The sequence below is a fragment of the Aquarana catesbeiana genome, linkage group LG08 (genome assembly GCF_042186555.1).
Source record: "Aquarana catesbeiana isolate 2022-GZ linkage group LG08, ASM4218655v1, whole genome shotgun sequence".
Classification (NCBI taxonomy): Eukaryota; Metazoa; Chordata; class Amphibia; order Anura; family Ranidae; genus Aquarana; species Aquarana catesbeiana.
Window position 1 is genome coordinate 263506467 of NC_133331.1, and position 10066 is coordinate 263516532.

The 10066-nt window shown below is 41.8% G+C and overlaps 1 protein-coding gene across 2 annotated transcripts in view; it reads right to left on the minus strand.

The window, feature by feature from the left end:
• LOC141106398 (membrane-spanning 4-domains subfamily A member 4A-like) overlaps positions 1 to 4691 on the minus strand; it is a 104210-nt gene extending 99519 nt beyond the window's left edge. The window contains exon 1 of one of the 2 annotated variants that reach the window (XM_073597159.1): positions 4583 to 4691. The gene's annotated coding sequence lies outside the window, so the exon portion shown is untranslated. Of the gene's footprint in view, positions 1 to 4462 lie in introns of both variants that reach the window. The other variant, XM_073597158.1, reaches the window with a different exon arrangement.
• Positions 4692 to 10066: the final 5375 nt, after the last annotated feature.

Genomic DNA, 10066 nt, shown 5'->3' on the forward strand with positions numbered 1-10066 from the left:
TTTCTGTCAGACCAGACTGAAATCAGGGAATCCCTCTCCACTCTTCCTTCCACTCTTCCTTCCACCCCAGCTGAGGCTTCCGATGTCCAACCTGGGACTTCCAGCCAGGAAGAAGTGGAAGAGCCCAGATGGAGCCAGGTATAGCATTCTTCTATAGATTTCTGGTCAATAAATAAATGATGTTTACTAGATGTTATTATTGATCACTAATTGCTGATTTAATAAAGTTTTTTACATATCAATAGACAGTAGTGGGCAAAACTAATTGGGACAAGAATGAAAAATGCTGGGCTCAGAATGATAGTCTGTTATATTTGTTAACATTCAATTTGCAAAAGTCATGAGATGAAAATTGTGTGTGATTGATGAAGAAAAAACTAAAACTAAAAATGTCCCTTTTTTATACACAGGAAGACCTCAGCCAGGAGGACGAGGCTGTGGAATGTGGCAGCCAGGAGGAGGCGGGGCTAAGTGGCAGTCAGGAGAAGCCTAGGCCCAGTCGGAGCCTGACCGAATCGCAGGTTCCTCCCCTCCGCCTTTCAAACAAAAGACCCAGGAAGGGGAGTCACGTTCAGGATTCAGCACTCAGGCTCATTCAGGAGGCTTCTGCGTCCCTCAGAGCCTTACCCACTCCTGAAGAGGCCTTTGCCTGCGTGGCTGCAACCAAACTGCAGGGCATGCAGGAGGGTCAATGCAAGCTGTGTGAGGACCTTCTTTATAAAGTCCTAACTAAGGGGGTGAGTGGCAAAATCACACCCAATACCCAGCTGAGTGAGTTGGCCCATCCCCCTCCTCCTCCTCCTCCTGCCACAACTCCACCACCACAGCCACAGCGTGGAAGGAAGCGTGGAAGGAAGACCAGAGAGTGATGACCTGGGTTCAGTCTGGTCTGACAAAAGATGCAGTCTCTTGTATGACCACAGCCTGGGGACACAGATGTCATCTGCTGCTTTCCGGATCTCTGGGACTTCTGGACCAGACTGCACTCCCTTAGATATGGACTCCTCAGGCCACCAATTTTGCTGGAAAAGAATTTATGTGTGCCCTGGGGGCCAAAGGCTTCACCAATTTCTGCTGTTTCTCCAGCGTTGCCTCCCTCTTTGTTTGGTTCTGAGCCCTTAATAAAGGAATTTTTTGTTCAATTATACTCGGGTATGTGTGTTTAACTTCAAAAAGGACAGTTTGTTTGGTGTTGGTGTCCCTTGTTAATTTCACATTGTATTTTGGAAATGTACCTGCCTCCTCACCAACAATCTCCTTGAGATTAAATAATACAAGATAATAATAATGTTGTGGTAAATTGACACACAAAGCACACACAAAAATATTATGGAGTAAAACCCAAAAAAACAAAAAAAAGCCATCAGCCTTGAAAAAAATACAAACCCAAAAAAAAAAAAAAAATAACAGCCTTGAAAAAAGTACAAAACAAAACTAAAACAACAAAATAGAAATTTGGTCAGATTTGACAAATCAAAATATATTGAGGGAATCACGAAAAATAATAAAGAAATACGTTTGTGAGAAGTCTGTGTGAATATGAGCAGCAAAGCAACTTTATTCTTCTCACATTATAAAGAAGAAGAGAGTACGCTGTATTAAACAATTTAAAACATTGCAGCGTGACGAAAGTGCTGTATCCATTCCGAACGCTAATTTTACCAGACCAAGCTGTTCCGTCTCGGAATTTCTTCTGAGCATGCGTGGCACTTTGTGCATCGGAACTGGCCACACACGGTCGGAATTGACGCGATCGGATTTTGTTGTCGGAAAATTTTATAGCCTGCTCTCAAACTTTGTGTGTCGGAAAATCCGATGGAAAATGTCCGATGGAGCCCACACACGGTCGGAATTTCCGACAACACGCTCCGATCGCACATTTTCCGTTGGAAAATCCGACCGTGTGTACGGGGCATAACTGTTAAAATAATCCTATCTTTAAAATTATAGACTGATCATTTCTTTGTCAGTGGGCAAACGTACAATATCAGCAGGGTATCAAATTATTTTTTCCCTCACTGTATATATCTAAAGGTAGTTTAGTGAATATATAGCACTGAACCACTGCACGCATTTGGAATATTGAACAGAGGGACATAACCAAGTTTTTTTTTCTTTAGTTATTTAAGTTTAATGCACATTATTCACATTATTAGATCTATTTAGTGGAATATACATCTTTAATACATCTTTATTGATATACGTGGGGACACGTTGATGTGAGCAGTTGCTCCTAACCAACAACATCCCTTTTAGACAATTGTGGAAAGTGGTAGCACATAGGATCTTGCATACACAATTCATTAACAAAGTCGTTAGTAAAGTGTAGCAAGAACGGTTAATGTTCTAGACATATGCGGTTCGTCTTGTTCTGGAATAAAATTCAGACTAATTTTTGTTATTCGGACATTTCGATGTATACGAATTTCCGAATTACAATAGTACCGAGTTTAAACAAATCCAAAATAACGAGAAAAAAAATTTGGACGAAATTAGAATTCAAATCGTTTTCAAATCATTTTCAAATACTTTTTAAATTCAAATCGTTTTTAAATTCGAATTCGAAAACTTTTTCCAATTTCCAAATAGCACAAAATAGAATAGAAAATAAAGGAATAGAATAGAAAAAACAAAAAAAAAATTATATTCTATTCCTTTTATTTTCTATTCAATTTTTGCTTTTTTGGAAATTGGAAAACTATTCGAATTTGAAAACTATTCGAATTTGAAAACTTTTTTAATTCAAAAGCTATTCAAAATTGATTCAAATTTTTTTCGAATCGATTTGAAAACAAATAAACTAAACAAATTCCGAAAACAAATTAAACGAATATAACAAATTTAACTAAACAAATGTATGCAAATAACGAATCAAAACACAACAAAACACATTTTTTCGTTCTGCACATGTCTAGTTGTGTCACTGATGCATTTGTGACCATTGACAGTTATTAAACCCCTTTGTGCTGCATTAGTGGCATCAGTGTCAGTGTTAATTAACCTCTTTAAAAAGGGGTGAAAAAACACTGCCAGTGGCCACTAATGCAGCACAAAGGGTTTAATTAAAGTAGCATTTCCAATTTAACCGCTTGTTGCCCGCCCACCGTCAAATGACGACAGGGCAGCTCACGTTCTGAACGGGCGTCAGAGAAGAGTTAGGAGCAGTGAGTTACAGATCTGTGTTTAAACGAATTAAATGAATATAACAAATTAAACGAATATAACAAATTTAACTAAACAAATGTATGCAAATAACGAATCAAAACACAACAAAACAAATTTTTTCGTTCTGCACATGTCTAGTTGTGTCACTGATGCCTTTGTGCCCATTGACAGTTATTAAACCCCTTTGTGCTGCATTAGTGGCATCAGTGTCAGTGTTAATTAACCTCTTTAACAAGGGGTGAAAAAACACTGCCAGTGGCCACTAATGCAGCACAAAGAGTTTAATTAAAGTAGCATTTCCAATTTAACCGCTTGTTGCCCGCCCACCGTCAAATGACAACAGGGCAGCTCACGTTCTGAACGGGAGTCAGAGAAGAGTTAGGAGCAGTGAGTTACAGATCTGTGTACAGCTGTATTTATACTGAGATTAAATGACACACAGATGGACTATATTTACTAATTAGGTGACTTCTAAAACCATTGATTCCACTAGATTTTAGTTAGGGGTATCAAAGTATATTTATTTGTAAAAAATTTGGAAAACCATTTATCATTTTCCTTCCACTTCACAATTATGTGCCACTTTGTGTTGGTCTATCACATAAATTCCCAATGAAATACATTTACGTTTTTGGTTTGTAACATGGCAAAATGTGGAAATTTTCAAGGAGTATGAATACTTGTTTAAAGGCATTGTACAGTGCTCAGCAGCTGATTTTACAATACTCAGTGCCTTAATACCCAGCAGTTGTTAATCTTGTGCCCAGTAGAGTTTTCATAATGCCCAGCTGTTGTTTTACTGTGCCCAGCAATAATACTGCTCAGTAGTTAATATTACAGAGCCCAGTAGCTCAGTACCCAGTAGCTGATAAAGTGGTATTAAGCCCTGGTTCACATTGGTGCGATTTGACATGTCAAATTGGTGGCAATTGCCGGCAATGGCACCGTCCTAATCAATGCAACGCTGCATTTGCGGCGCCACGCCGATTTCAAAAAGTAGTTTCTGTACTAGAAACCCACACAGATGTCGGCCGAAATGGGAATTGACATGCAGGAGTGAAATCATGCGAGTTCAGTTGAACTCGCACAGCTTCATTCCCACAGCTCAGTGTGAACCTGGGCTAAAACCAAGAATGTGATAGATTGCTGCTTACCAATTATTAGATGTGGTGGCTGCAATAATTTTCTTTTGTAAGCTTTTTCCCATGTGCATTGGAGGAAGCCCAGCAAAAGCTGGCTGTAGATGACATGGTATATATCAGTTCGGCATAAATAAACACATCACATGTCTACTCACCGTTTTGTTGTTTGGTTTGTTCTAAGCGTAGGTCCAAATCTAAGTCTCAGGACGTGTTTTCTTACAGAGTCCTATAGATGCAACTATAACAGTCTCTTGTATTACCTTCAGATCTCTTACCTTAGTGGCAATGATGGCAGGTTGTATATAGATCCAAGGTGGTAAAGTATGCAAAGCAGCTAAAGTGCATATTAAGCTATGTCAATTGCCACTACTAAAAATCTTACAACATCGCTTAACACTAATAAAAATCTTATCTGTGTTGGCAGTTTGTTACAGGATGCCTTTTGCTCTTTGCTTCAAGTCATTGTCTTGGTAACGTCTTTTGGAGAAAATTTTGAAAGTGACCAGCGTAGCACAAATAATCTTACAGGTGTGTGGAAAATGTTGTGAAAATGTGGAGGAGCTGCTGGATAATTGGGTTCCTTGGTTCCTAGTGACAATGACCCTTCAGATAAAATTGTACCCTCTGACACCCCAAGGCTGGAGAAAAAGATGTCTGTAACCTACTGGGTATGCCATCCAAATAGTGTCAATAACTGTACCCAGTAGCAAATAGCAGTTGCAATCTAAATAATTCACAATCACAAGCAATATATTATCAAACCTCATTTCACAAGGTACCCAAATCTAACTCAAGGGACAAAGTCTGCACCTTAGACATGTGTAGTTTGTTTAGTTCCAAATTGAAATTCGGACACATTTTTTGTTATTCAGAAATTCAGGTGTATCTGAAATTTGGAATTACAATAGTAATGAATTTAAACGATTCCAAAATAACAAATCAAAATTTTGGGCTAATTTTTAGCATCGAATTTGAATACAGTAAAACTTTGGTTTGAGAGCGTTTTGAAAAACGAGCAAAATTTTTAAAGAAATTTTGACTTGATATACAAGCGATGACTTGATATGCAAGTAGCGTCATGTCACAACAGAGTATAAAAGAGAAGAGAGGCGCCTCTAAGTGTAACAATACAGTTACATTTAATGAAGGTACAACATTTAGCAACTCACATGGTTGATGATTAAAATAGGCACATCTAAGTATGCAGGCATCTGGGGTAAAGCTGTCCACATAGACATCCCCTGCACCGCCATCGACCTCATCCCTTCCACGCTGCACTCCACGAGGGCTTCAAGCCTCGCTTTCAGATCGTTCTACTGCAGGGTAGTCTTCCCAGTCATGATTGCAGACTGATAGTGGTGAGAATCGGCGGTACGGGGGATGGTCTATGTGGACAGCTTTACCCCGGATGCCTGCATACTTAGATGTGCCTCTTTTAATCATCAACCATGTGAGTAAATGTTGTACCTTCATTAACTACTTGCCGACCGCCTAACGACGATATACGTCGGCAGAATGGCACGGGCAGGCAGAATCACGTACCCATATGTGATCTGCCTCCCGCGAGCGGGGGGGTCCGATAGGACCCCCCCGGTGCCAGCGGCGGTCGGCATTTGTCTGGGAGCATTGAGAGGCGAGGGGGAGGCCATCCGATCGTGGCCCCCGCCTCGCGATCGCTCCCAGCCAATGGGAATCCTCCCCTGCCTGTGTGTAGTACACACAGGCAGAGGATGTGATGTCATCTCTCCTCGGCTCGGCAGTTTCCGTTCTGGCGCCGAGGAGAGAAGACATGTAAGTGCACCAACACACACACAGTAGAACATGCCAGGCACACATTACACCCCCGACCCCCCCCCGATCGCCCCCCGATCACCCCCCAATCACCCCTCCCTGTCACACTGACACCAAGCAGTATTTTATTTTTTTCTGATTACTGCATGGTGTCAGTTTGTGACAGTTAGTGTGGTAGGGCAGTTAGGGTTAACCCCCTGTAGGTCTAGGGTACCCCCCTAACCCCCCTAATAAAGTTTTAACCCCTTGAACACCCCCTGTCGCCAGTGTCACTAAGCGATCATTTTTCTGATCGCTGTATTAGTGTCACTGGTTCCGCTAGTTAGGGACGTAAATATTTAGGTTCGCCGTCAGCGTTTTATAGCGTCAGGGACCCCCATATACTACCTAATAAATGTTTTAACCCCTTGATTGCCCCCTAGTTAACCCTTTCACCACTGATCACCGTATAACCGTTACGGCTGACGCTGGTTAGTTCGTTTATTTTTTATAGTGTCAGGGCACCCGCCATTTATTACCGAATAAAGGTTTAGCCCCCTGATCGCCCGCCGGTGATATGCGTCGCCCCAGGCAGCGTCACATTAGCACCAGTACCGCTAACACCCACGCACGCAGCATACGCCTCCCTTAGTGGTATAGTATCTGATCGCATCAATATCTGATCCGATCAGATCTATACTAGCGTCCCCAGCAGTTTAGGGTTCCCAAAAACGCAGTGTTACCGGGATCAGCCCAGATACCTGCTAGCACCTGCGTTTTGCCCCTCCGCCCGGCCCAGCCCAGCCCACCCAAGTACAGTATCGATCGATCACTGTCACTTACAAAACACTAAACGCATAACTGCAGCGTTCGCAGAGTCAGGCCTGATCCCTGCGATCGCTAACAGTTTTTTTGGTAGCGTTTTGGTGAACTGGCAAGCACCTGCCCCAGGCAGCGTCAGGTTAGGGTCAGTACCGCTAACACCCACACACGCAGCGTACACCTCCCTTAGTGGTATAGTATCTGAACAGATCAATATCTGATCCGATCAGATCTATACTAGCGTCCCCAGCAGTTTAGGGTTCCCACAAACGCAGTGTTAGTGGGATCAGCCCAGATACCTGCTAGCACCTGTGTTTTGCCCCTCCGCCCAGCCCACCCAAGTGAAGTATCGATCGATCACTGTCACTTACAAAACACTAAACGCATAACTGCAGCATTCGCAGAGTCAGGCCTGATCCCTGCGATCGCTAACAGTTTTTTTGGTAGCGTTTTGGTGAACTGGCAAGCGCCAGCGGCCTAGTACACCCCGGTCGTAGTCAAACCAGCACTGCAGTAACACTTGGTGACGTGGCGAGTCCCATAAGTGCAGTTCAAGCTGGTGAGGTGGCAAGCACAAGTAGTGTCCCGCTGCCACCAAAAAGACAAACACAGGCCCGTCGTGCCCATAGTGCCCTTCCTGCTGCATTTGCCAATCCTAATTGGGAACCCACCACTTCTGCAGCGCCCGTACTTCCCCCATTAACATCCCCAACCAAATGCAGTTGGCTGCATGAGAGGCATTTTCTTTATGTCCTCCCGAGTACCCCTACCCAACGAACCCCCCCAAAAAAGATGTTGTGTCTGCAGCAAGTGCGGATATAGGCGTGACACCCGCTATTATTGTCCCCCCTGTCCTGACAATCCTGGTTTTTGCATTGCTGAATGTTTTGAACGCTACCATTCACTAGTTGAGTATTAGCGTAGGGTACAGCATTGCACAAACTAGGCACACTTTCACAGGGTCTCCCAAGATGCCATCGCAATTTGAGAGACCCGAACCTGGAACCGGTTACAGTTATAAAAGTTACAGTTACAAAAAAAAGTGTAAAAAAAAAAAAAACACATACAAAAATATAAAAAAAAAAAAATAGTTGTTGTTTTATTGTTCTTTCTCTCTCTATTCTCTCTCTATTGTTCTGCTCTTTTTTTACTGTATTCTATTCTGCAATGTTTTATTGTTATTATGTTTTATCATGTTTGCTTTTCAGGTATGCAATTTTTTATACTTTACCGTTTACCGTGCTTTATTGTTAACCATTTTTTTGTCTTCAGGTACGCAATTCACGACTTTGAATGGTTATACCAGAATGATGCCTGCAGGTTTAGGTATCATCTTGGTATCATTCTTTTCAGCCAGCGGTCGGCTTTCATGTAAAAGCAATCCTAGCGGCTAATTAGCCTCTAGACTGCTTTTACAAGCAGTGGGAGGGAATGCCCCCCCCACCGTCTTCCGTGTTTTTCTCTGGCTCTCCTGTCTCAACAGGGAACCTGAGAATGCAGCCGGTGATTCAGCCAGCTGACCATAGAGCTGATCAGAGACCAGAGTGGCTCCAAACATCTCTATGGCCTAAGAAACCGGAAGCTACGAGCATTTTATGACTTAGATTTTGCTGGATGTAAACAGCGCCATTGGGAAATTGGGAAAGCATTTTATCACACCGATCTTGGTGTGGTCAGATGCTTTGAGGGCAGAGGAGAAATCTAGGGTCTAATAGACCCCAATTTTTTCAATAAAGAGTACCTGTCACTACCTATTGCTATGATAGGGGATATTTACATTCCCTGAGATAACAATAAAAATGATTTAAAAAAAATAAAAAATGAAAGGAACAGTTTAAAAATAAGATAAAAAAAGCAAAAAAATAATAAAGAAAAAAAAAAAAAGCACCCCTGTCCCCCCTGCTCTCGCGCTAAGGCGAACGCAAGCGTCGGTCTGGCGTCAAATGTAAACAGCAATTGCACCATGCATGTGAGGTATCACCGCGAAGGTCAGATCGAGGGCAGTCATTTTAGCAGTAGACCTCCTCTGTAAATCTAAAGTGGTAACCTGTAAAGGCTTTTAAAGGCTTTTAAAAATGTATTTAGTTTGTCAGCACTGCACGTTTGTGCACAATTTTAAAGCATGTCATGTTTGGTATCCATGTACTCGGCCTAAGATCATCTTTTTTATTTCATCAAACATTTGGGTATTATAGTGTGTTTTAGTGCATTAAAATTTAAAAAAGTGTGTTTTTTCCCCAAAAAATGCGTTTGAAAAATCGCTGCGCAAATACTGTGTGAAAAAAAATAAATGAAACACCCACCATTTTAATCTGTAGGGCATTTGCTTTAAAAAATATATATAATGTGTGGGGGTTCAAAGTAATTTTCTTGCAAAAAAAAATAATTTTTTCATGTAATCAAAAAGTGTCAGAAAGGGCTTTGTCTTCAATTGGTTAGAAGAGTGGGTGATGTGTGACATAAGCTTCTAAATGTTGTGCATAAAATGCCAGGACAGTTCAAAACCCCCCCAAATGACCCCATTTTTGAAAGTAGAAACCCCAAGCTATTTGCTGAGAGTCATGTCGAGTCCATGGAATATTTTATGTTGTGACACAAGTTGCGGGAAAGAGACAGTTTTTTTTTTTTTTTGCACAAAGTTGTCACTAAATGATATATTGCTCAAACATGCCATGGGAATATGTGAAATTACACCCCAAAATACATTCTGTTGCTTCTCCTGAGTACGGGGATACCACATGTGTGAGACTTTTTGGGAGCCTAGCCGCGTACGGGACCCCGAAAACCAGGCACCGCCTTCAGGCTTTCTAAGGCCGTAAATTTTTGATTTCACTCTTCACTGCCTATCACAGTTTTGGAGGCCATGGAATGCCCAGGTGGCAAAAAACCTCCCTAGATGACCCCATTTTGGAAAGTAGACACCCCAAGCTATTTGCTGAGAGGTATAGCGAGTATTTTGCAGACCTCACTTTTTGTCACAAAGTTTTGAAAATTGAAAAAAGAAAAAAAAACATTTTTTCTGGTCTTTCTTTATTTTCAAAAATAAATGAGAGCTGCAAAATACTCACCATGCCTCTCAGCAAATAGTTTGGGGTGTCTACTTTCCAAAATGGGGTCATTTGGGGGGGGGTTTGTGTCACCTAGGCATTCCATGGCCTCCGAAACTG